Genomic DNA, 6,975 nt, shown 5'->3' with positions numbered 1-6,975 from the left:
GTCTCTGCAGGATTTAACATTTAGTGTCTTCAGAGAATGAATTGAAAGCATTAGATCTTTTATCAAGTTATAAGCTCAAGGGAATACCTTGCATTATGAGAAAATGTTTTGTAATTTGTTATTCATTATAAAAAAAATTAAAAATAAATAGATTCAAGAAAGACATTAATTACATAAGCAGTTTCCCATTGTTTCGGATTTGCTTACCATGGTTTCATTAACATGATTTTAATGACTGTGTAGATGATATTAAGTTTTAAACATACTATCCTAACACTGCCACTTGCTGATTATTGGAAGAATTCTGGGGAACTTAAGGAAATACATAAATCATTCAGGTATCACTTATGTTAATATATTATTTTTAATTAATATATGGATGCTGTAGTTTTTTTACTCCAACCATGGCTATAAAACATCTGTAAATTTATGGAAAATGAAACATAGAAATCAGATACTTAAACTATTAATATTTGAAATAATACTCAATTACTTAAGTGTATTGAGATTTAAGAATTAAAATGTATTTGTAAATTTTATCATGAAAAATATAAAGTTCAGTAGAATTTTAGTGTAATAAAAACTCCTTCACCCTGAAGCCCATGAGTATTTCTTCTGAGGATATGACTCAAAACTTTCTTTTATGGTATAGCTAATGTTTCTTATATTCATTACATTGAGCAGGCAGATCATTGTAAGTATTAAAACTTTTGCTGTTTTAATTTTCTCTAGAACCTTTAATAATTTGCTTTATTAATGATTTTCCATCAAGTAATAAATATGATGGGAAGATGACAACAGGCTTTCATATCTTAATATTAACTGTTCAAAAGTAGAGTTTTGATTTAATTGCCAATTACCGCAGAGTCAAAAATCTATGCTTGTAAATCTGTTACCTGACAGTTGCGGTTCTACTCTCGTTGAACTTAGCTAGTCATTCTACCACAGAACCATTATAAGTGGTAGTTTTCTTTTAACTTAGCCACCTCCATCTTGTCCTTCTTGACCTCCACCCCGGCATTAAATAACCATTTATCCAACCTGTCAGTACCATGAAAAATGCCCCCGGAGTGCACTATGATTGAATGCGAATATTCTGCAGTGGAAAAATCCCTTAGGCAATGTTAACTGAGACACAAGAAGTTCTGACCCTTAAATTTAAGTGTAGCTGCCTGCCCGTTAGTCTAGAAGGCCTAAGCAGAGAAAGGGTGTCCCTCCTTTGCACAGGTAGAGACACACCCACAGGATATGCCAACAAGCAAAGATATAGTGTTGTGTACAAGTTGGAAAATAAAAAGAAAACAGAACTGCAAACTTAATGCTACATTTAAAATAAATGAAAGATTTAATAATATACAGAATTTTGAGTTGTTTTATGGAAAAAATAAGCACAATAACTTTCACAAACTTTTATATTTTGAAATATTACTGCCTATAGACAATTAAGCTTCTTTTCCTGTCTCCTTGTGTCTTACATTTTCTGTTTAATCACAGCTTCATTGGCATCTCTCTCTCTCTCTTTCTCTCTCTCTCTCTCTCTCTTTCTCTCTCTCTCTCCTCTCTCTCTCTCTCTCTCTCTCTCTCTCTCTCTCTCTCTGTGGGGGGGGGAGGTGTATGTGTGTTAATTTTTTGATGTGCTGTATTCATGCAGAATATATATGAAAGAATTATTAACTTCAAGATGAACAGCATTTATTTGAGTAGGATTTTAATAGATAAAACTAACAATTCATTTAAAGAATCTATTTGTGATAGTTACATACTTTTCTTTATAAGATACACTGGGCTCTCTTAGAAAATAAGTCTGGTAGGAAATAAACTTGTATGTATTTGACTCAATTCTTGCACAGTTATGTTTAAGGCAAAACTTCTATATGTGAAATTATATTTAATATTAACAATAGTAAATACCAGAACAAATCATGGAATGTATATGCTATATATTGTATTTTTAGTAGCTTCAGTTAATGAAAGAATGGGAAAATTCTGTCAAAATTCTTTTGATACTAATAATATTAAATATAACATAGATAATAAAGATCTAACATTGTAAATGATTTTATATGTAATTTTTTGACAAGCAGACTTTTACAAATTTTAGAATGTAAAACTAAGAACTTCTAAATAGTGTAATTTATAAATATGTAATAAACAGCTCACTCTGTGTAATATTACTTTTGTAAATGCTTTCAGACCTGATTATTTATTATTGCATAGCTAACCAGTGTGCTCCTTCCTAAAGAAGACTACATTATCTTGTACTCAGCATTCCTTAGTTCTATGTATCTCTTTTTATATGGCTGGGGTTTTTTTTTTGTCCATATTAGCATGTCTGATGTCATTGTCCTTATTACATTCAAATGTTCACATTCACGCAGTCATGTTGATGAGATTTTATGTGTATAATTTATCACATTCCCAGGATAAAGAATATCACATCAAACTCTAGGGAGGTTGTACATATGTATTTAAAAATGTAGGTGTGTTGTATAAAAAAAAATTGATAAAGAAAAAGGCCATGGGGAAGGATAGCAGGCTACCAAGAAGAGAATTGATACCCTATGAGCATATACAGGGGGAGGAAATCCCCCTCAGTCACAGTCAGAGGGGAGGGGAATAAGGGGAAAATGGGAGGGAGGAAGGAATGGGAGGATACAAGGGAGGGGATAACCATTGAGATGTAATATGAATAAATTAATAAAATTTAAAAAAGAAACTTTCATGAACTATAAAAAAAGAAGTTACCAGTGTGATAATGTTTCTGCATATTCTACAATAAAATATATAATCATATTTAAAAAAAAAGAAAAAGGCCATGAGTTTGAAAAAAACAGTGATTTTGGGAGGGTGTGGAAGGAGAAAAAGCAAAGGAGGAGATTGTGTAATTATATCATAACCAAAATGTAAAGGAAATAATACAATATTTTACTAAAGATATAATTCAGCTTATTAGCTGAAACTTTAATACCAGTGCATGGGGACAGAAGCAGGGAAGTCTCTGTGAGTTGGAGGCCAGGCTGGTATACATAGTGAGTTCCAGGTAGCCAAGGATACATAGTAAGTCGTTATCTGAAAACAATGTCAAAACCAAAAGTTAAAAAGCCTCGAACTAAACAAATAAACAACAACACTAATTCAAAGAACTTGTGATCAAAATTAACTTTCCCAAGTAGTAATTTTATGTGTGTGAATTGCATTTATAAGTTTCAGTTTCTTCTCAAGAAAATTCCTCTAAAATAAGGAACCAGACAAAGCTGCCCACTTTCTCCACATCTATCAATATACTTCTCGAAGTTCTAGCCAGAGCAATAAGACAACTAAAGGAGATCAAGGGGATCCAAATAGGAAAGGAAGAAGTCAAATTATCCCTATTCACAGATGATAAGATAATGTACATAATAACTGAGCCTCAAAATTCCACCAAAGAACTCTCATAGCTGATAAACACCTTCAGCAAAGTGGCTGGACTCAAAATCAACTCAAAAAAGTCATTAGCTTTCCTGTATACAAATGACAAACGTGCTGAGAAAGAAATTAGGAAAACTACACCCTTCATGATACCAACAAACAATATAAAATATCTAGGAGTAACTCTTACCAAGCAAGTGAAAGAGTTGTTTGAAAAAAAAACTTCAATTCTCTGAAGAAGGAGATTGAACATGTTATCCCTTGTTCGTGGATCAGGAGAATTAACACAGTAAAATTGGCCATCTTACCAAAAGCAATTTACAAATTCAGTGCAATCCCTATTAAAATATCTACACAATTTTTTAAAGCCATTGAAAGATCATTCTCAATTTCATATGAAAAAAAAAAAAAACAAATAAAGAATAGCTAAAACAATCCTATACAATAAAAGATCCTGCGAGGAATCTCCTTACCAGATCTCATGCTGTACTATAGAGCAACAGTAATTAAAACAGCATGGCACTGGCATAGAAATAGGATGATTCACCAAGGAAATTGAATCGAAGACCCAGACATAAGAAAGAATGAGGAAATAGAAGGATACAGAGGGTCCTAAACACCCACAAGACCATTAAGGCTGGAGGATCTAGACCCAGGCGCGACAGCTCAAACTACTGTACCACACAGGTACAATGCATGCAGTAAACTTAGAACACCTATCCAGATCTAGCCAATGGATACCACATTCTCCACAATTGTGTAAAGGGCAGGGACTGATTCAGACATGAACTTTGGTGTCCCATATTTAACCACTTTGCCTTGGTGGGGAGACCTGGTGACACTCAGAGGAAGAGTAAGCGGGCTACCAGGAAGAGACCTGATAGGCTGTGATCTTACAGTGGGGTACAAAGTCCCCATCTGTCACAGACCTAGGGGAGAGGAATAAGGTGAAAGAGGGAGGGAGGGGGAACAGGAAGATAAAGTGAGGGGATAATAAATTAGATGTAACCTGAGTAAATTACTTAAATAACAAATTTTTTATAGTCAGTTTCTTATAGACAACAATAAATACAAGTTTTCTTGCTATTTTGGAGAATAAATGTGTTAATTAATACTTAATGCATAATTTACATGGAATTGTTAATTAATTATATTAGAAATTATCAATATAGTTCAGTAATTGACAATCTAATACAAGATGAGAAGTTTCACAATCATTAAAATGCAATGCAGTTTTCAAATGATATATTCAAACATGATTATAAAATTTCACATGTGTTCCCTTGAGAAGTAAATGATGTAAACAAACAAACAAAAATAAACTTAACGTTGACTGGAATCATTGTCACCCGCAGTAACAAGATGCAGAACCATATTGAGGTGTTTACCGCCCAAGTAGAGCTGTGAATCTCAAAGATTGGAGCCTAAAAATGAGGTGGACTGAAGTCACGTGCTGCAGCCATTTTTATTCTAGGTATTAGACAATAGATAATTTATGCTTTGATGGTTAGGAAGCATAACATGAGTAAAATGTATCATCACTGGGCAAGCCATATTTGGCAGAGGAAAAGCTGCAGGTGATAAATCTATAGATCCATATAAACAAATAAGAATACCCAGTGTTAATGAATACTATAAAGAAAACTCACTCCTGTCCTCTGCACCTGGGTGAGGCACAAAAGTACATTCCAAGAACAATTCTGTGTTTAAGAAACTAAGATCACAAGATTCTTGCCATGCTTTCTTAGAGTTTACTCACAAGTGCTACAAATTGACCTCACAGGACTCCATTCTTGTATTGTGTTCTGACAAAAGGAATTTGAGGACACATTGGATTTAAGCTGCTAAATTTTTTGCTGTTATTATTTGTTTGTTTTTTTAACCTTTAAAAAATTAATAAATTAACTTTATATCCTGACCACAGTTTTCCTCCTTCATCTCCTCCTCTCTGAGTACTTTCTGCCACCTCACGCCCCATCCTTTCAGAAAGCAGAGGCATCCCATGAGTGTCAACCAGTCTTGGCTTATCAAGTTGCAGTAAGAGTAGGCTTATCTTCTCTGATTGAGGCTATACATGGCATCAGCCAATTAGGGAAAAGGATTCCAAAAGCAGGCAACAAAATCAGAGAAGGTCCTGTTCCTGCTTTTAGGAGTTCCATATGAAGACCAAGATGCACAGCTGTTAAGTATGTGCAAAGTGCCTACCTCACAAATATGTCTGTTGGTCAGAAGGCTAAAGATAATGCTCCAACATTATAGAGAGTTTTGAGTGACCATTCAGGCAGTAAGTTGTCTCTGTCATTTTTTCATTTTTGAAGCTAACCTGTTCTTATGGTTCACTCAGGGGGTTGAAGGCCAGATAGTTTAGTCTTACAATTAAGCTTAGTTGGTTAGGAGTTAAGATGTTTTTAGATCTAGCTAAACATTTAAGTTAATAGAGATGAGACATGATAGATACAGATTTTCATTCAGAATTTTAGACTCAACAAGAGAGGAAAGATGTTTACTTCAAGTTTGCCAAATACAAAGGTCAAATCACTATGAATGTAATATTTACGTAATTCCTGATTGTTTCATGATTTTTCCTGCTGTACGTAGTTTATTTTATTTATGTGTAATAATATAAATGAACATGATAAGAAAAGAAATATAATAGAAAACAATTTGCACAAAAATGTATTAGTATGTGTTGGTTAGATGGGAGAGAAAAAGAAGTTGAGCAGCCCCAGCATTAGGCAGAGAGACGGAGCTAGAGATTCAAGGGTGAAGAGGAACAGACTGTTGGGAGTGGTGATCCCTGCTACCTGAGACAATGGGGAGGGCCCAGGTTGAGCAACTTCTGAGAGCCACGTCTGAATCACTGGCTCTGCAGTGGAAAGAATTGGTGTTGAAATCAGTGGGCATATTACCACCAGGGAACATGAGGACATGCCTGGTCAGGACAGCCATCAGGGACCACAACTGGCCACACCCCTTACTAGATGGAGTCCTCTGAAGAACTTGCCCCATCTCTCACCATGAACAGAACTCCAGGTAGTGGGCCCTGAATGTCTATAAGGCAGTACACTGGAGCTGACCCTGATTAGAAAGGTTTGAGTCAGCCAGGCCTTAGGGTATGTTTATGGGAGAGATGACCTCAACACTCTTCTGTGGTAGGGTGACTCGAGTGCAGAGGTGATAATGCATCACCTTCACTCCTTTGCCAGTCAGGAAATCTGCCCACTATGTTATGAGCTCGGGAGGGCTATCCCTGTCCCTCACCAGGTATATCACTCAGGACCGTGGGACTTGAACCTTCTCTGGGCAGCATAGTAGAGCTGTCCTTGGTTGAGGGAGCCACTCTCTGTCATGAGGTGATGTGGATGCAGTGGTGATGCATTTCATCTCTCTCCCTCTTCACTTGCAGTGGCCAAGAAAGATGGCCCTAGGGTCGTAAGAGCAGGAGAGCTATCCCTGCCCCTCACCAGGTATAACATTCTTGAGAGGAGGCCAAGCTCCCTGCCTGGGCAACAGAGTAGAACAGATCCTGATTAGAAAGCCACAGATTAGCCAGCCCCAAAGTGAGAG

This window comes from Acomys russatus, chromosome 18, assembly GCF_903995435.1.
Source record: "Acomys russatus chromosome 18, mAcoRus1.1, whole genome shotgun sequence".
Classification (NCBI taxonomy): Eukaryota; Metazoa; Chordata; class Mammalia; order Rodentia; family Muridae; genus Acomys; species Acomys russatus.
Note: the sequence above shows the minus strand (reverse complement) of the source record.